This window comes from Amphiprion ocellaris, chromosome 16 (genome assembly GCF_022539595.1).
Source record: "Amphiprion ocellaris isolate individual 3 ecotype Okinawa chromosome 16, ASM2253959v1, whole genome shotgun sequence".
Classification (NCBI taxonomy): Eukaryota; Metazoa; Chordata; class Actinopteri; family Pomacentridae; genus Amphiprion; species Amphiprion ocellaris.
Genome location: NC_072781.1, coordinates 882,107 through 903,549, shown reverse-complemented (window position 1 = coordinate 903,549; position 21,443 = coordinate 882,107). Strand labels below are relative to the sequence as shown.

Sequence of the window (21,443 nt, the reverse complement as noted above, 5' to 3'; positions counted from 1 at the left end):
GGGTTAAACCAGGAAATTAGCTTCTCTCACAGTGGCTAAGGCTACGCTAACGGCTAGTGGCTAAGTTAGAATGCAGCCATAGATGAACCTGAAATAGTCTGGAAAACAATGATTAATAATGATTTAAAATATAGTGGACAATAAAGGTAATAGAACGGAGAAAGATTAAGAACATAGAGAAGGACAGGAAACAAACTGATCAATCTCAGTCGAGAGCGTCCTAATTTAATTACTTCTATTTCTGTTTTACATATTCAGTTATAGTCACCCTAATTAGTAAAGAAGTCTAGTCATGAATGATAGCTTCTCTGGTATCACATGGTGTTAGAACATCACGTCTAATGTGTATCAGCTCAAAATATCAGTTATCCGCCTTCCTTGATCACCAATAATCAGCATCGGCTTAGAAAAAGACATCAGTCGATCTCCAGATTATAGCAGCTGGGCTCTATTTGGCATTGAAGAGATGTGCTCACTCTGGGCCTAGAAGGAGGCGGGATCTCGATACCACGTAGGGTTGTAAATCTAATTGGTGCTGCCAGCAAGCGATGGAAGCTCCTGATATTTTGGCTTCACCGTGGAGAAAGCTGTGAACCTTCAGCCATATTTCTACAGTCCATAGAGTAAACCAGTGCATACCGAAAAAAAAGACAAGTGCAGTTTGTATTTGCTCAGTTTTATGTAAAATAAAAACAAAAAATCAGATGCAAAGCTGTCTACAAATTAGTGCTGGCAGTATTTGTGGTATTTAATGCTCATTCTGTCACTCTATTAAAACCAGACCAACCACGACTAAAGGCAGATCAATAGAAGACTCATTTTAAACCTCTACACAAAGCGCCTCTCTTTATCTGATATGTTTTCCCTTTCTGGTTTGGAAGTTTGGCTTATTGTAGCATAAATGGAAAGTCATTTCCTGTGGGCTAAATGTATTTGGGGAAAAGTGAATCGCCTGTGAGTGACGCATTTTGAAATTTGACAACGTGGTTTGTTGTGTGACAGTCGCCCGAGGGCCATGAAACTTACTCACCACATAAATTACAAACGTGATTATTAGCAGTCAGACTAATAATGTGTCAGAAAATACTTTAAATGATGAATTGTTGTTGGGGATTCTGTTATTTAACCTACTTTAATATCTGAAAGAAAAGTTTCCTGCAGGCCGTTGGGATATTTGATGTATTTTAAGTGCTGCCGTCATGATTCTTTCTTTTGTCAGTCCAGATTTCTCTCAGCTGGACCTCGTCTCTGTAGCTTCACTTGCTGTAGAGTCGCTGACATGAATCAGGAAATCTTCCTCTGCCAAAACACACAAGCAGCCATGTGGTAGCTGCAGCGTTGTTACAGTTTTGAGGAAGAGCAGATCTGTGCCGCCTCCATGTGTAGCCTCTGATGATCCAGCAGGGACTCGATCCTTAAAGTAACAGCTGTTTATGTGTTGCTGTTCAAATTTTGGATTCATCCTTTCTTTTTTAAAATTTATTGACCAATAAGTGGTAAATTCAGTGTATTTAATGTACCTGTTGCATGATGAGGTGCTGATACTTAAATGTTAGAGCTCAGACAGTCCATTAATTTTGATCAATTCATCAAATAATGGATTTAAATAAATTCATCCACTAAGTCCAGACTCTGAATTTTGAGGATTTACAGCTCCTTATTTCTTTTGTGTGACATCTGTGTGGTTTGGACTGTTAGTAGCACACCTTACGATGTAGTGAAACTCCACTATAGTCTAACATTTAACAGCACAAATAGCTGATCAAGAAATTTGGAAATACAGTAATAAATAATTAGCTGAAAACTTTAGTAGTTTGAAAAAGAAACTAGTTCCTGATATGAGTTCTGAATGTCGCAGACAAAAGGAGTGAGATTTATGTAAATATGTGTGTAATAATTTAAAAAAAAAAAAATTTTTTTATATATATATATATATATATATATATATATATATATATATATATATATATATATATATATATATATATATATATATGTATATATATATATATATATATATATATATATATATATATATATATAGGTATATTTTTCCCTTTTGTAACACAGCTGAAAGTAAGTGTTTATTTTGATTTATATATTTTTATCATGATTGCCAAGATGAACTAGTTTCTGATGTGTGTTCAGAATGTCGCAGACAAAAGGAGTGAGAGTTATGTATAAATATGTGTGTACATAATAATTAAAAATACATATAGTTATATTTTGCCCTTTTATAAAAACACAACTGTAAGTCAGTGTTTATGTTGATTCATCTATTTTTTATTTGATCATCAACATACAAACAAAGAGCATTATCAATAAAACACAGAGAAATTAAATAAATTAATTCTTAAAATGTTTCTGCAGAAATTTCACTAGTGAAAAACTTTAATGACAAATTAGGAAAGAAGAAAATGAATCTGCTTGAACTTCAAATCTTTGACTGAACTTCTCTCTGATTTAACCTGTTCAGCTTCACAGTTCTTACACTAGAACACCTTTAAGTACACAGACTCATTAAACATGTGAAATTCCCCAGATTAGCTGTCAAGATAATCAGCACCACTGTAATACTGTTTAATTTTGTACATTTTTCAGATAAAGCTGCATGCAGATGTTCTGGTGGAAGTGAGACTAACTCACAGGAATCAAAGGAAACCTCTAGAAGACATGAACCCTCTGGAGTCCAGGTGGATTTTTCTGTATATAATAATTCCTGTATCCTGTTTCTTTTGCTTCTGTGACAGTTTTGTAAATTAATCAAGTGTAAACCTTCCAGGAAACAAATATAGAAGAAAAATGACAGAATGTGTCCAGAATGTGGACGCCGTTCTCTTTAAATTAGTCTCTTGTGGAGCTGTTGTTTGGTCTCCCCTATATCAAGTCTGTGAACTCCTGTCTGCATTGGACATTGGATATTATTGTCCTTAAGAGAATGTCCCATATCTTTCAGATGTGTTAAACTTTGTGGTTGTTTAGTCTCCCGTATATATAAGTCTGTGCACTCCTCACTGCACTGGATTTATAGACTATTGCTCTGCTTGTGTTTGGGTGTTTTGTCCTCATGCTGAACCAGGTTTTGTCTCAGTTCTGCTTCTTAAGAGCATTGGGAAGTTGTGTTTGACAGCGTTGTTGCTCCTGCTCTTTATTTCTTCCAGGTTTGATGTTGTGCTTTTTCCCCACATCTTTGCGGACTTTCTGAAGCTCCAGATGGGACAGCAGTATTTTTGAAGGGTTTCCTTTTCTTTTCCTCTCCATCTTGTCAGGGATCTTCTCAGCTCAGTGTTGGAAGGCTCTGGTAACTCCCAGCTTGTGTTCCTTTTGGGTGAGTCAAAGACTAAGTATTGGTCTGTGTGTGGAGGTTTTAGAGGTGCAGTGATCTGATGTTGACTTAAATCTGAGCCGATCTATTCAATGCAGCTCCATCTTTACGTCTACATGCACTAGTTTGTGACTTCATTGGGATTTAACAGGAAACAAACAGTGGTCAGGTGGAGCGTTTCTCTGATAGCTTCTCTTTTTCCCCTCCAACTTTGTTTTATAAGGTCTAACACTTATTGGGATTCTTTAATTGCACTAATTTGATCAACATTATCTTTACTTTACCTACCTCTCCTGCTCTGTGTGTGAAACAGAAAATCATAGTGAAAAAAAGTAGAGGAGGGAAAGTAGCACAGCTGTAAATGACAGGAGAGACTCTGATAGAGGTGAAATTAAATCAGTGCAAATAATTTAGATTTTTTTTTCAAATTAAATACGATAGTATGAGAAACATGTTTACATGTTTTTCTCATTTGATGCAGTTGTTTTTTCATACTAAGATTTTAATTCCTGAGCAATATCTTGCTGAATTCATAGGTCTACATATAAATTGTAATTTCTCTTAATTTTAAAGATTCTTACCAAGTTGCTGGTGAATTATTTACAGTTTTTAAGTATGCATTTACAAAGTTAGGAAAGCAGTGTTTGAGTAAACACTGGTGTTGCTTTACAAATATAACAGTTATTCCCAGTTTCTTCCTCACCGTTGGGAATGCAGCTTTTATTTTACTTTTGTTTGGTATCAGGACTGAAAAAGTTGGATCCATGCAGGTTTCCAGTAAACTTCCAGGTGTCATTTTAAGCCTAACATCCAGCCGCTGGTTCAGCTAGGTGGATGAGATCTGAGTCAAAGTCCACAGAATATTTACAGAAATTTACGAGGGAGGATGTCAATAAAAATAAATTGCCTTTTTTGGACTGTGCTGTGAACATTGAGGAGGATGGAAGCTTCAATAATACAGTTTGCTAGAAACCTAAAAGACATACACTCATCTGACTTTCTCAGTCTGGATGCCAAACGCTAATAATGTGTTTAGTTAATAAACTGTAGTCACCACTGTGAGGTAGAGACTGCAGTCACTCTTTTATGTGTAAGGCAAAACTTCATAGAACAAAATGGAACAAATAAATACATATAAACAGGTAAAATTATTCCTAAAATGATAAATAATTGTGTATGAGCAACTTGGTAAAAAAAAAAATCTTAAAAATTAAAGTTCAGCAATTAAAATTTCAGTATAAAATAATAGAGCTGCATCAATTAAAAATAAAATACCATTCTCCTTAATTTTAAAAAAGAAGCTATTTTATTCATATATTTACCATGATATAATTTCAGCTCAGTATCAGAGTCTCTGCTGTCATTTAAGGTTACTGTTTAATCATGTTTGTTTAACTTCCCTCCACACACAGAGCAGAAGAGAGGCTGGTAAAGTAAAGATAGTACGACTCGAGTTGATGACGGCTCGTTACATAAACTACTCGACAAATGTTAGCTTAAACAAAACGGGGGAAAAAAAGGAAAGCCAACAGGGAGAAACGCTGCTGTCGTAAACTCACAGCTTGAGACTGAATTGGGATTTAACAGCAAACTAATGCAAATAAACACAACTTGTTGGCAAAGTAAGTGAGAAATGCCTTTAAACTATTGGCCCTTTGCTATTAGCTTCCTGGATGCTACTGGCATGTTAACACACCCTTTACTAGCGCGCTGCTAATGCATGATGTAACGTGCACACGTAGACATAGAATGACATCAAATAAATAGACCCATTGTCACAGACCGGATCCAGCTCTTACCTGATATCAGTATCAAATTACTGCATCCCTGAAACCTCCACACAAAGAACAATAAATACTCTTTATATCCACTGCAACATTAGCTGGAGGTTCCACCGAGGTGAGAATGTCCCAAACAAGCCAGACAGAAAAGAAAAAACGCACTAAAGACATGTGGCCATCCCATCTGGGCCTTCATTTAGTCAGCAAAGAGCTGAAAGAAAAAATATTAAACAGAAAAGAAGAACAGGGATAACAACACCGTCCTCTCCAGTATGTGGAACAACTTAGATATCCACCAAACACAGCATTCTGCTGCACTTCAGACTAAAACTAGTTCACCTTGAATTTAAAACAACCAAACACAAGCTGAGCAGCGTTTTATATGTCGTCCAAGACATACAGAGCTGGATGTATGGGAGACTAAACAACAGCTTCAACACACAGGACAACAATGTTCACATTCTGGACAGAAAAGACAGATTCAGGGAGTAGTAGAGGCAGAGTAGAGGGTCTACAGCACCACAGCCAGATGATCCAGTCCTGACATCCCTCCCTAACTGGTTCTAACACCAGTTCTACCACTAACATGACTCACCTTGAGTCATGTGAGTCAGAGGTGAGAATAAGTTCCCACCAGTCAGTCAGAGCAGAGAAAACCTTTTGATTGAAACATCTTTAAGAATTTAGAAGTTAATTTATCCTCCAGCAAAGCACTTAGTGGGTAAAATTGTTACACTACAAAGAAAGAAGGCAGGAAAAGATGTAAGAAATAAAAGTATATGTGTCTAATTTCCATGTAAAGTTATTTAACTTGTCTAAACATGAAGAAGCATCATTTAGTTTTTCTGCTTTACACATGATCTGCTTCTACTCTGATTAGTTTTAAATCAAAACCTCTTCTGTTTGCCTTTTACTAAATCTAATTTGGGACTATCCCATTTGTATTCTTTCTGCACTGAGAATACTCCAGTTATCTGCCTCTTCTGTTTGTTGTCATGTATTTTCTTTTTTTTTGTTGTGTAACTGACATGTTTTTTAGGTTTTAGGTAAAGGACTTGAAATGACCTCGCTGGAAGGTTCGATACCAATAAACTTACCTTTTACTGACAGGTTACGTATCACTGCAAATCACTGACAATATTTAGAAAAATACAATTTTAAAGGCTTTTCAAAAACTTTATTTTTATTTTTTTTTATAGCATGTTCATGTATTCAATTCAAATAAATCCAGTTTTATTTATTTATTTGCACTTGGTACTAAATAGTTTTGTTTTCCATTGTCTTATCTATTTTATCTATTTAGATTTTATTATTTCTCCGTATATATAAATATTATATTTCCACGATAGCATTAGTTTTAATTTTGTTTGTTTTTTTCTAACAGGTTTACTCTGCTGTCCTATCAGCTTGTTGATCATCTGTAAAACATTTTAAATAGCTCTAACCTTTATTGAAAGTGCTGTTCATAAAGCGTTTTGATTGATTAACTGGTTTTCTCAGCCTTTTGTATGAAAGTAAATGATGCTACTATAAATAAAGTGTTCTGGGTATACTCACTGGTGATTAGGCTCCAGAGGGGAGGTAATCTTTTACTGCCGTTTTACTAGCTGCTTTAACCACAGCTGGGATTTCACCAGCATCAGCATGACTTCATTGGGTGTGGAGATCTTTCTACAAAAACAGCCCACAACCCGGGAAGCCGTTTCGCAAGCCGAAAAAACCTCAGCACCTGGAAAGTTAACGGCATGATCAACCTCCTGCAGGTGTTTTATGGTCATCTGGTGCAATGTGACGGTAAAAAAAAAATCCAACTTACTGCCATTCAGACCTCTTGAATTTGTTCTTCCTTTCAACATTTGGGCAAATTATTCCCCGAGGCAACTCCACAGAATGATTTAGTTTGCCAAGAAACCAGCAGTTTGCAACCACGGCTCACAGCACCAGCTCTTGTGTCGCTGCCTGCGGTCACCAGCCTCCCCATCCCATGATGATGTTGTGACCCCAAAGTGACTCAGCAACATCTCGACTGGAAGAAAAGGAGAGAAAAACATTGTTAGCATGCATAGAAAGACTCGGAAAAACACGGAGAATCAACATAAATGCAGGAAAAACATGAAATCATGAAGTAGCTCTGCATTAGGTGGACCTCAGGTATTACAGGGCAACATGAGATAAGATAAACTTTACTGATCCCACAGGGGGGAAAGTTCACTGTTACAGCAGCTCAAAAGACCGGGGTATAAGGGCAGTTTAAGATTATTTACAAAAAATGTAGAGAAACATCATATAGAAAAGATGAGATTGCAACACATTATTATTATTACTGCCAACAGACAATAACATACTTCTGCAGCTCCTGCAAAAATAGATGTTTGAGAAAAACAAATGTCTAGTATTGTGCAATTAAGAACAGGATATTAAGCAGTAGCCTGTGTGCAGTAATGCTTAGTCGTGGTTACTGGTACCACTGCTGGTTTACAGTCAGCATTTGATTACTTGTATAAAATATATTCCGCAACAGATTACAGAATATGCACCATTAAATGCAATCTGGGATGTATTTCATCAGATTACTGAAATTAACTATGATATTTTGGATTATTTCGACATTGTTTCACATTATTAATGCAACACTGTGAATGACAGTTTCACTCACTGAAGTAGACTGAACCCAGGAGTCCCTCTGATTAGGTTTTATTCTGGCTAAAAGGATGAGGAATCAATTTTTCCCTGAACTTTTAGTTTCATACAGCATCAAGTTAGAGTGAAAACCAGCAAACGAGATGAAAATAAAACTATGTGACAACACAGTTCTCACATAAGAACATTTCTAAGAACATTTTGCAAATAATTCTCCTAAAGTGAGTATAAAAAAAGATATAAATAACACTAAGATAAATCTACACTGCTGCAGAGAACAGGAAAGCTAGCTCTCACACTGAAAAGTTGGGGTTCTCAGACTTCTTATTTTTTTTTTTTTTTTTTTTAAGTTTCCAGACATTTACGTGGGTTTATACGCTCCTGTTTTACCATTTCTTTTCAGTGAAGATAACATAAAATGAATGATAAATCCAGTGTAGTCATTGTTAATGTGGTAAATGACTATTGTAGCTGGAAACGGCTGATTTTTAATGGAATATCTCCATAGAGGTACAGAGGAACATTTCCAGCAACCATCACTCCTGTGTTCTAATGCTACATTGTGTTAGCTAATGGTGTTGAAAGGCTCATTGATGATTAGAAAACCCTTGTGCAGTCATGTGAGGGATAATCATGTTTAAATAAAATTATTTACATAAATTCATTCAAACTGTTTATTTTTTGTCACTGCACTTGAATGTGGTATTATTTGGATTAACTTAATTAAATTATATAAAGTATTTCCATGTTTTTAAACTGCTTTTATTTAGCATTTAGCAGTTTTGTTATTTCAATCTTCATTTACTAGAGTTGAATAAATTTTATTTGCTATTAAAATTTTTAAAAGTGTAAAATTAATTAACTAACTTGACTTCATCAAATTAAGTTGAGCTCAACCCTTTGAAATGAGTTGAATCAAGTCCAAAATGTATGTTGACTCAACACAAGAACATTAATCTGGTCCAACAACTATTTGATTTTGTGTAAAACTGTTAAATTAATTGTCACATGAATAAAAGTGTGAGTTTTCATGGAAAACATGCAACTGCCTGGGTGACCCCAAACTTTTGAACGGTAGTGGACGTTATTTGACATTAAAAAAAGCAGTTCTACGTCTCAGTTTTCATCCTAGTTTTATTTTATTCTGTACCATAAATCTCCTGGTTCCACGAATGCAACCTAAACTCTACAGAGGAACTTCCTGAGCTCTATTCCATCATCGAGCAGTTTTACAACATGCACATCATGCATGTTGTAAAAGTGGCCGACAGCGCCAGTTTGCAGTTGGCTAGCTAATTAGCTAAGTAGGTAGTTCGCTCAGGAGACAGTTTGACCAGCAAGCGTCTGGTTTGGCATCGTCAGACCACTCTGCAGCACAGAATGGTCTCACTGCACCTCATTTTCATTCTTCTATGGGGAGAAAATGTTTTGGTTTGTTTATATTTCTTCAAAGCAGTTGCAGTTGTCTTAGGTGGCGCTCAGCCCAGGATGCAGCAATGGTGTCCCCTAAAATAGTGACAAGGGGACTGTTTTGGTGGAACATTTGCACGCAGATTAAAACAAGAAGGTCTTCATTAAAGCACAACCATAATTTGTAAAACTTGAGCATAGCAGGTTGTTTCCCAGTGAACGGGATTATAAAACATCCCCACAGCCAACATTTCAATTCAATTCAATTTTATTTATATAGCGCCAATTACAGTCAAATTGTCTCGAGACGCTTTACAGAACCCATATGCCTGACCCCCAGAGCAGCCCTAAGGAGACAGTGGCAAGGAAAACACCCTTTTAACAGGGAAAAAAACCTCGAGCAGAACCCGGCTCTAATGTGGGGGAACCATCTGCCTGCTGGCCGGGCGGGTTGAGAGGGACAGAAGAAGTAGAGAGGTAGAGATAGAGGGGTAGAGGTAGAGATAGAGGGATACAGATAGAGGGGTAGAGATAGAGAGGTGGGGGGTGGGACACAAGGACCATAAAACACAGCCACACATCTGAAGCATCCAGCATCCAGCTCTGGGACCAGGGACACTCGGAGAAAGGACACAGAAAGAAACAGAGTGAATGTAATGCAATAATGGTATATATAGTAAATACATAGGTAGTTAGAGAAGGGCTCAGTGCATCAAGAGAGGTTCCCCAGCAGCCTAGGCCTATAGCAGCAGAACTAGGGGCAAACTAAAGGGACGTCAAGAGGGGAAGTCAGTTGTGCAAATGAAAACACCAGCTCACCCCGTCAGGGTCACCCAGTCAGCCCTAACTATAAGCTTTGTCGAAAAGGAAGGTTTTAAGCCTGGTCTTAGAAGTAGAGAGGGTGTCCGCCTCCCGAACCCAAACTGGGAGCTGGTTCCACAGGAGAGGAACCAGCATCCGATGAGTCAGACGAGCAAAGGTGCAACTAAACCACAACTATGTTTAAAATTCTGAATGAAACTGCACACATAAAAGAAGTAATCCTTTACTGCATTTTATTTATTTGAAGTAGTTAACTGCATTCTGTTTAAGTCGCCATTGTAAGTGAATACAGCCACTCATACTTAGTATTCTGTAACATGTGTTCCATTAAACCCAACACTGGTCATGCATCAGAATCTGCATGTTTTTGATCTTAGATATTTCCAGCTATATGTTCATTTGCTTAAAACTTTTTAACCTTTAACCTTTGAGATTATTTTTTCTTTGATGAAGCAGTTCAGGGAATAATTTCCTCTTTGGGTTCAGGTACGTCTCCTTGCCTTCATAGTGAGCTGATAAAATGCTGACAGTCATCTGACAGTTAATACTGTGTGCATAATAAGCAGCAGCGAGTCTTTTTTTTCTGTAAACCCTCAGGTTGCTGGGACTGTATGAGGTGTAAAAAGGAAAGTCTGCAGACACTAGTCAGAGCTGAAAAACGTGGAGTAAACTAAGTTTTTAGATCTAAATTTCTCCTTAAGGCAGCAAAACAAAACACTATTAAAAGATGATAAAGATCTTTGAAGATGCAAACAGCATTATGTATAAAGTGTCGCAAGTAGAAAAGTAATTACAAATGACTTTATGTATTTTTTTTGCTGTTTTTTCTCAATCAGATGTGCTGCTGTTACACTTTTCTGCTTTTCTTCAGTTTTTTGGGACTCTGCCAGTTCAGACGCAAGAACGAACAAGTCGAGCTGTGAAGCTTCCGTAAATGCCTCTGTAATGAATTTATGAGTGACAAGAGAGTTCACATTGGTTTAGGGATTTTAGAGTAATTTTAGAGATGTCAGCATAAGTGTATAAAATTAAACTTGACAACAAAGCTGCAATATTTTTCTTCTTAATCCATGAATTATTTAAATGTTTCATTTTTTTCTGCACATCAGCCATCGTCCCACGAGGTCCCTGAAGTTCAGGAGGCTAAACTTCTTCTAATTATAATAAAAACACACTTCCCTGCACTTGCACTACATAATTGCTGCCTTTACCAACATAAATACAAGTCTAGACGAAAAGCAACTGGGCAAATGTAGATATGTGATTTCTGCGCTACAACCTCATATTTATAAATATACATAAACATCTGTGTACAATGTTCAACGTCACTGCAGCTTCCTGCTCTTTCCACCCAGACTCTCTGGATCATACTGTTGACATGACACACGACGTGCACACACACACACACACACACACACACACACACAGACACACACACACACACACACACACACACACACACACACACACACACACACACACACACACACACACACACACACACACACACACACACACACACACACACACACACACACACACACACACACACACACACACACACACACACACAACATGGCAGCATTGACGAAAACAAAGGAAACTTCAGGCTGTGACTTCGACTAAAAATACGCACTAAGTCACAATCCAGAGATGATCTTCCTGCTCTTATTAAACCAAAGTGTTGTTTCTTTTTCCTTCAGCACTTTGGTCGCATCGCAATACGAGAAACTACATTTAGGTACAAATGTTTTTGAACACATCCACCACCATTTTCTGCTATTCTTATTACATATTTACTTATTTATCTAAACTAACACACGTTAAACTGTGGCAGATTGCTCGGTAATGTTCCATCTTGTGTATATTTCATAGTAAACATCACTAATATGTTGTTTTATTCTATGCGTATGGGTGCATTTTTGACATCTGGTAAAGGACAACGCATGAAAAAAATTCTCCTAAGTGAACTCTGGCTCGTTCAGGTTTTTTTGCCTTTAAAATAGTAATAAAACACAACGTTGTTGCATATACAGGGTGTCCCTGAAGTCTGGACACATAGGAAAATACATATTTTCAAGAAATGAACATTTTAACAACATTCTAGTCTATATATAAATGTTTAATATATTGATTTAATATATATTTGATAATGAATCAAATCTACATTTAATATAAGAGCCATATTTATTCTGCGGAGGCAAAAAAACTATCGGTAATGAGATTTCCTCTGTGTCCACACTTTAGGGACACTCTGCAAAATGGCACAAACTACAAGAAATGTAATAATAATAAGAAGAAGAACATATTAAAATATCTTGATGGTTTTAATGTTGTGGCTAATTGATATGTATATATTGTATCAATAGATGCATGAAACATGTCTGTGTTCACTTTTATATGGTTTTCTTTGTATTTTAAACTGAAAAAGCTGCAATACTGTTATGAGTGATAATCAGGGCTTAACTTTAAAAGATTAGGTTGTATAGTTGCCTTCCAGTGTAACTAACTGCCTGCTTCATCACTCAGAAGCCTTTCCTGCACTGAAACACATCATACGGTTATTTATCAAAATGCGCAAAAGAGAAATTCAGGAATACACGAGGAGTGACATAATTCTTGGCCTCAGAGGACCTGATAATGGGAGGTGAAAGTGTCGGGAGGCAGTGGTTGACATTTACAGCATCAACACTCAATCTGCTGCTCAGACTGTGTGCTGACAAAACAGAACAACGCCGCAGGAACATTTAACCTCCTGTTAAAAAAAATGTTGTTTCCTTGTCTGAAAAAAATCCAAAAGTTCAGCAAAAAATCCCACATATTTCTGAAAATTTGCAAAACCTTCAGGAAGAAAATTCCAATAATTCCTTAAAAGGTTTATTTTTTAAAAATCCCCCAAATTTGGCAAGAAAATTCTTGTAAATATTTTCCAAAAAATGAGTAAAAATCTTCCAAAAACATCTTAAAAATATCTAAAGTGATTCCATATATATCAGTAAAACTTCTGGATTTTGGTTGATTTTTATGGAAATGTTCTTAAGAAACATTTTTAACATTTCTTTTTTTCCACCAAAAAAATGCCCAAAGATTTCCCAAAAATGTTGAAAATGTGGACATTAGAAGTAATTTTTTTTCCACATTTTCAAACTTTAAAATGGGTCAATTTTTGACTCGCAGGACGACATGAGGGTTAAGAAACACTTTTTGTTTGTTTTGTTCATTTTCTCAAAGTCAGAATTTGCCTGAGTTCGTTTCTCACCTAAACTTACCCCGAAACTGAGCAGCTGCAGGTCAAGTTTAGGTGTTTGTTTTGTACTTACAGTAACTCTGATGCTGCTAATACGAACTCACTAAACCTAAATGTGTGTGTTTTCATAGTCAGAGTGAGATCAAACACAACACAGGTCAGTTAAGGTTGTGAAACTTGCAAATATAATCTACCATGCCAGATTCACTTTAGAGACTAATAATTATTCCACTTTGATTGGACCACGCTATGCTTAGTCATGATGGACCCGTCTGCCCCGTCGAAACACATTAAAGTCATTTTTGAGGTTTTGCCTCGGCTAGTTGGAAAGAAAAAATTTGGCCACACAACAGACAATAGGACCTCCTCCCCAGAGCTGTGAGCATCGCTGGAAAAGATGAAAGCTGCAGACATTTACACTTTAAGCTTTTAGCACATGAGATTACAGGAAAGTTTAAAGTCACTGCAATGTAAAAAAAAACATGACTATGGATGAAACACCGTATGTTTTCTATTTGCATTTTTCTTGAACACAATATCCCTCATTGTGTGCCGTGTTCATCTTTAAGAGTCTTTTTAAAAGCAGCTAAAAACACTGATGTAAAAATAAGGTCCTGGTGACGACATACATGTAGTCCTGCTCTCCTGCACCATTTAAATGCATATTTTGTGTTTACTTTTCAGCAATTATTGATAATTAGGATTCCTAATTTGTACACCGTTCTCCCTCCCTGAAACATCTTCAGATGATCATCAGATCCCTCCTCTGTGGTTTATGTGCAGGTCTATGGAGGAATGCTGGTCTGCAGCTGGAGGGTCTCACCACCCATCCACACCTGCAGACCTCCTCTGCTGGAAGCTGTGGTCAGAAGCAGCTTCATGCTCCAGAAACACCGAGGCCAGTGTGGTGACACCCGGTCCGGATCAGCCAGACCTCAGTGTGGTGCAGCAGCTCGGTCCTGGTCAGCCTCCGGGTTTACTTTCTTTATTTAATGTCCTCACTTATTTCTCGTGTGTGTGTGTGTTTATCATTGTTGTGTCACTATTAAAATTATAACTCATGCACCTTGATAAACAGACTAAATTCGACTAATTCAAAGCAGGCTTGTTAAACTCAAATGAAACTTTTTTCTGTTGTTTATTAAATATAGGTAATTAAAAATAGCAGATAATTATCAACAGAAACTGAAATTACACATTCTATTATGTTACATTTTTCAGCCCCGTAGTGATCTAGATAACTGCTACTTTTTGACTTCCCCCAAAACAAGACATCCTTCACATTAAAAATATCTATTTTAAACTGGATTTTCTAAAACAATTTATTGTTATTTTACAGATTTTCCCCGTTTTGTTGAATTACCAATATAGATCAATAAAATCACATAAAATATGTTTGAATTTATTGGATAACCTTAAAAAAGCCAAAATTTTGGCATAAAAAGTGTGTGTTTACAAATGGTAAGTTGTTCTTTTATGTTGAGCCTAAAATTACACTATTTTCATTAGATTAAATTCAGTGAATTTAATTGGCATTATTTGGAAGAAAACATGTATATTAGAGATTTATTTAACTGCTAATTTTACAGACTTTCCCTGTTTGTTACATCAAAGAAAGTACGGAGTATTAATGGACATGTTGACTGAAGAAAGAGAGAAAGAAAGAAAGAGATAAAGAAAGAAAGAAAAAAGAAAGAAAGAAAACTCACACCCGGAGTTCTCCTTTCCTTGCAGCTGCACCTGCGTTCTCCTCAGTTTTTCCTGCTCATCCCCCGGATTATTCCCCGTCTTCCCCTCGGTTCTTTTCCTTGGACCAGGTTATTGCCTGTCTGCTGGTAACGGATCAGCTGATTGTTCAGTGCACGCATGGATTCAGTTTAAACATTATATTTCTTTTGTCATGTTTCAATTTCAAAATCACACAACTAACGTGTGACCATAAGATTTCATTCTATAATGGTACTGAAATCCACACAATTGATCATTTATTATTATCTCACGCATGCATTTGCCATTATTTTGGTTTTTTTTAAAGGGTTTTTGTTATTTTTATCATTTGTATTTGTGTATATCCTGGTTTATTTTTTGTACGACATTTCCTAAATGTTTGCACATCTGGAACGATGCAAATTTTCCCACTGTGGCATTAATAAAGTCTTTTCTTATACATATTTATTCTGGTACCCTTGTTGCCTCTTTTTTTTAAAGAGAATTTGGTAATATTTTTTAAAATCACGGAACATTTTAAATTTACATGTTGAATGTAAAAACAGGCTAAAACTGTGAATAATGTCTCCATCAAAAATCTGTATTTTTAAAAATAATTATTTGTTCTTTTACTATGTGTGACCATTAAATTACAATATTTTACTGTTGCACTTTTATTCAAATATACAAAAACTAAATAATCTGTATTTATGTATATTTGTTCTCACTATTTTACTGTGTGCTTTTTTTAAACATATTTTTTCTGCCATCCTTGTCAGACTTTCCATGTTATTTTACAGATTTTTATCTTTTTTTTAAACAGAATTTTATTTAGTTTTATTTAAATAATAATAATAATAACAACAATAAAGCAAAATGTCTAAGGGGGAAATTAGGATTAGGCAAAAAAAGAGACCTTATAAGACAATGAATATGTACACACACATAAATCCTGTAATCTGTGTTGAACAGAATGAAATCCAGCCATCATTATAAAGATAAATCTCCTGACTGACGGGTTCTTCTGCTCAGGATGGATCTTCTAAACGACCACAGTTGGACACGGTGACTGAAGACCTTGTAAGAAGTGCAACAAGATAAATGACCATCTTCCATTTCTAACCAGGACTCACAGCGACTGCAGGCTGCAAACGTCTCGGTTCTGCTGTTAATCATTCTGTTAAGAGCCGAGGAGATGAATTAGTCGCCTGCCCTTTTTAAGTGCAGCACCACTTAGTTTCAGAGCTCATATTGCTGCGAAAAGACGTTTCATTTCCATGACCAGTCAATTCCACTGCAAATATTCAACATTTCTATCAACAGCAGCGAATCTGTCTGAGGTCGGACCCTCAGGACACGAGAAGTTTCTGAAATAACACCAACGAACTGTGCAAAAAACCCCGAAGCTGCTCACACTCACAGCCACATTAAACCACAATCAGCTTCTCCTGAAAGTAAACAAGTCCATGAAAAAGGGCCGAACACAGAGGTGTCCATTCACTGCTCTGATCTTATTCTCCCGGACAAAGACACGGAACCATGATGAATAATTTACTGAAGGACGGGACCAGATGAACCAGTCTGATAGATGAGCCGGTGCTTTGTCTTCTCTGCAGATCTGCATTTAGACCTCTCAGAGCAGCTTTAAACACTGTGAAGTACATTTATTAACGGCTGGATGCTTTTTAACCGACGATGTTTAGATGTTTAACAGCGACAGCAGATTCAGTGCAGGTTCATTTAATGGAAACTGTAGATTGTAATATATCAGGGCGATGCTCCTCTTCTGCTGTGTGAGATATAAATGAGAGTATCGACAGATTAGTGACGAATGAATGTTTAATAAACTGAGGTTTGGTGTTCATGAAACTACAATCAGGACATCCACTAAATGAAAAGAGGAATTTTGGTAAAAGTGGTTGAAGCATTGAAGTAAAGCAGCACCACAAATAATGATAATTTTCATTTATTATGTTGAACATTTTCTTGAGTCCTTGATTAGTTGTTTGGTGGAAAATGTAGTAATGTTCCAAAGAGATCTCCAGTTTGCTGTCAATGAGGAGGAAAGAAATCAGACAATATTCACATTATAGAAGCTGCAATCACAGAATTTTGACTTTTTTCTCAAAGAAAATGACTTGATCAGTCCTCTAGCTGATAATTAATGGATTTATCTTCCCAGCTCTAAAATACAGCCAGCATCTGAAAGCAACTGTATGGAATTAACAAGTTCTATTAATTAGTTTATGAGGTAATGCTGCATTTTCATTTGCAGAATGGAAGCTAGACTTATTTAAATCAGTGTTTAAATCAGCTAAATGTCTTTATTTTACAGCTATTTGCTGTTGCTTGAATAACAGAGCAGGCTAAGGGTTGAAAAAGAGTTCATCAATTAAATATTTCACCTGTTTTGTTAAATTAGATAATATTTTTGATTTATATGTTGACTGTAAAAACAGGCTAAATCTGTATTTTTAAAAATAATTACTACCGTCTGTAACCATTAAGTTACATCATTTACTGTTGTACTTTTATTCAAATACACATTAAAAAATAATTATTATTTATAGTTATTACCCTCACACGTTTTCACTGTTTTTGTTTTTTCTTTAACATATTTTTTCTGGCACCTTTGTCAGACTTTCAATCCTATTTTACTGATTTTTTAAAATTTATTTTTGGTTTTACAGTGTACCTTCTTTGGAAGATCGATGGCAACATTTATACTAGAACCTTGTAAAAAAAATCATCCATAAAGTAGCAGAAAAACACGTGTCTGTTATCTAGTCAGCCATTCGACCTCATAGTGAGGACACTTCTAGACAAAAATACAAAAACACAGAATAAAATCTAACAGAATAAGAGGCAGTGTCAGATAATCACTCAACTGTTTTATAATTGCTGGTCTGGGATTACTTTAACTTCGTTAGGTTTTGATATTTTTCAGGTCATAAAGCGACAATCCTCCCATCTTTCTCAGGCTGATTTCAAAAGAGGCATTGTTAAGATAAAACAGCCACATCCAGAGTTTAAATGGTAAATTTCATTTCACAATAAGTAGCAAATTTCTCTTAATGTCTGTGCTTTCCCTATTATGTGTGCAAAGATTTCATTTAGCAGAAACTACAACACATAAAAACCAAAGAATATGCAGATAATGTTCCACTATGCAGCAGCACGTGTAGCGCTGTGAGCATGACGAGTGTTCAGTGTAACATACATGTTCCCTCCTACACGTGTGCTGAAGAATTCCTCCCGCCAGCATACTTTTATGTGCTGTAATATTCATGCCACACACCACTCATTCACTCTGTGCATTCAGTGAGTGTCGTTATAAATTGCGTACTTTGCCACGAGGCTCCTCCACTAAATCGGTCTATTCATTACCGCTGAGAGGAGATGAACAGCTTGATGGATGAGTGGATGTTTTGTCTTGATGTCACGTCTGATAAAGTGGGAACCTGCATCAGCGTTCTGCAGCTTTAACTGTACTTAGCAGCAGCTGCATGAATTGGCCGCAGATCAAAGGTGAAGACGAAGGACTCGTGTAGCTGATAATTCATCCTGACGACCATCTTCTCCCTCTCACACTGCTGCACGCTTCTTTTTCTTTAACAGCATTCGCTTTTAAATTCATCTTATGTGGCTTTACAACATGTAGCATGGGAAATTATCGGAATAAATAAGCTCATGTTGGTATTTCTCTTCACCCTGGACACATCAGACTTCCATTCTAACTCTGGGAGCTGTCACCTCCAGAAGTTCTCCGATGATACAGCCATTGTCGGGTATCTGAGGGGGACGAGAGGAAGTACAGGACGGTCATCTCTGACTTTGTTGACCGGTGTGAGCGAAACCATCTGCAGCTCAACGCCAGTAAGACGAAGGAGATGATCGTGGACTTCCGCAGGAGGAGGACACCCCGGACTGCACCGGTGAACATCCAGGGTTTGGACATTGACATGGTGGACACATACAAATACCTGGGTGTTCACCTCAACAACAAACTGGACTGGACACACAATACAGAGGTTCTGTACAAGAAGGACCAAAGTGGTCTCCACCTGCTGAGGAGACTGAGGTCCTTTGGAGTGTGCAGGACTCTGCTTAGGACATTCTACGACTCTGTGGTAGCGTCTGCTATTTTCTATGCAGTGGTCTGCTGGGGAGCAGGGAGCACTGAAAGGGACAGAAAGAGACTAAACAGAAGGTCAGGAGGGCTGGTTCTGTCCTGGACTGTTCCCTGGACTCCATAGAGGAGGTGGGTGAGAGGAGGATGTTGGCAAAGCTCACATCCATCATGGACAATCCCTCCCACCTGTATGTCACTGTGGGGCCTTTAACCCTCGTATCGTCCTGCAGGTCAAAATTAATCCATTTTAATGTTTGAAAATGTGGGAAAAAAATATATTTTCACAGTGAAACTTCTGATGTCCACATTTTCAACATGTTTGAACATTTTTTGGTGGAAAAAAAGAAATGTTAAAAACGTTTCTTAAGAACCATTTTAACATCGAGCTAACACTGTGTTTAGCTTTCAGAGATCAGACTGAGCGTGCAGCAAAAAGAAACCAATCAACATCTAACGCTGACTTTCTGAACTTCTGTGATGAAATGAAGAACAAGCCGCCTACAGCAGCACACAGAAACCACATAGAACATTTAACACGTCTGTTCAAAGCTCTGAAAACAACAAGTCACGTCAAAAAGCCGGTTTGCAGGGTCCAAAAACTGTAATTACAGACACTTGAGGGTGCAGCCCTTCATGGTAGCGTCAACCTAAACTATTAAATTTAAAGAATTTCTCTGCTGTTGGCTCACGGTAGTATTTCATTCTGCCTGGTTGCTCTGCAGCTGAAGGATTTTAACGCTCAGCACGAAGTTATCTGTTTTTAAATGCAATTAATGACACGTAATTATCCGGAAATAAAACGTGTCTTGATTTTTTTTATGCAACATCTGCGTTAAAAAAAGTATTGGTTTGAAAACATGAAGGTCTTACTCATGTATTACATATATTTAGTGTCTTTATCTGCTTTTTTTAACGCACCAAGCTAATTTCTTTCAACAACTACAGCACTGTAGCATGAGATTATTCAGAATTCTCCTGTTAACCATCAAAGAAAGATCTGATTTCTTCAGCATCACAGATTGTTCTCCTCCTGCTTCATTCCTAATGGCTGCATGTGGATGTGAATATCTGACCGCTGTATTAATGGAGTCACAGTCGGTGATTTATTTTCCCCCGGACTCCTCTGATCTAATCTCTCTGACGTCTCATAGAAGGAGGCTCTGACTTGCTGACTGCACAGATGGATGTGGAGATAAAATGGCCGAGCTACGGTTGGGACATTTACCACAAATTGTGTTGCGCTCGTGCACGTACGTGCGCTCGCACACAGCTGTCAAAACAAGTCGAGCAATGGAGGCTCTTCTGCAGAGGATTTTTACAGAGGGAAAATGAACATCTGCTGCTTTTGTGCTCAGTGTGTGTGTGTGTGTGTGTGTGTGTGTGTGTGTGTGTGTGTGTGTGTGTGTGTGTGTGTGTGTGTGTGTAGTTGTGTTACTCATGTTGTGGGGACATAAATCTGTTGACACAATCACATCCAGAGAGCAAATCTCCACTCGCAGTTTTGCTTTCTGGTGGAGACTCCCGTTAGGTTCATGGTTCTGGTGAGGAAAGCAGTGGTCGTGATGAGTCTCCAAGAAGTGAATGTAAGAGGATGAAGTGTCATCTGAACACTGCAAAAACTCTAAATCTTACCAAGTCTATTTGTCTTATTTTTAGTCCTAATGTCTCATCCCACTTGATTTAAGATAAATTCACTTAACAAGAGACATTTCAGCAGATGGAGGGACTTGTTTTAAGACAATGCATTTCTTGAAATAAGATACGATATTTAGAATATTGAGAGCTTAAAATAAGTTTTCCCAGCTAATTTTAAGATCTCAATATTCTAAATATCGTATCTTATTTCAAGAAATCTTACCAAGCCATTTTTCACTTGTTCTAATGGCAGATTTTTCACTTTTTTCAAGGTAAAAGTTCCTTGAAATAAGTTTTTTTTTCCTGTTTTGAGAGGAGCATTTTTTCAAGTGAAGTGATGGAAACACTCCATGGGCTTTTTTTGTGTGTGTGACTGGAAACAGTCGCGCTGCACTTTGCTCTCACACACCCAGTGTTAATTATGTTGCTCTCAGACAAAAGCTCTGCAGGTCTATGTTCAATTTGAAACACGCTCTTGGTGAAGATTTTCTCTGAGGCTCCAACATATCCAGGGCAGACTTTTATTCTTTATGGGAGCATCTTTCTCAAGCCTCGTCTCAGGGTTTGAAACATTAGATCATGAAATTTTAGTTTATTATAGCAGGTAGCTGAATATAATCGTCTGTCTGCAGCTCTTGAAAACAAAAAAACGTTCTGACTTCTTTGTAAATTCTTTAAATGGATCACAACAATCTAAGCTAAATGAAAGACTCAGCTTCGGTGGTGACGGTGGGATATGTTTGC

At 37.1% G+C, this 21,443-nt stretch overlaps 1 long non-coding RNA gene across 3 annotated transcripts in view; it reads right to left on the bottom strand.

Annotated features, from left to right (window-relative positions):
- Window positions 1-21,443, bottom strand: part of LOC118469603 (uncharacterized) — a 128,091-nt gene that overhangs the window by 17,083 nt on the left and 89,565 nt on the right. For 2 of the 3 annotated variants that reach the window (XR_008604347.1, XR_008604348.1), the window contains exons 5-6: window positions 6,923-7,132; window positions 6,664-6,835 (exon numbers count right to left, since the gene is read on the bottom strand). This is a non-coding gene — a long non-coding RNA (uncharacterized LOC118469603). Of the gene's footprint in view, window positions 1-2,261; window positions 6,836-6,922; window positions 7,133-21,443 lie in introns of those variants that run through there. The other variant, XR_008604346.1, reaches the window with a different exon arrangement.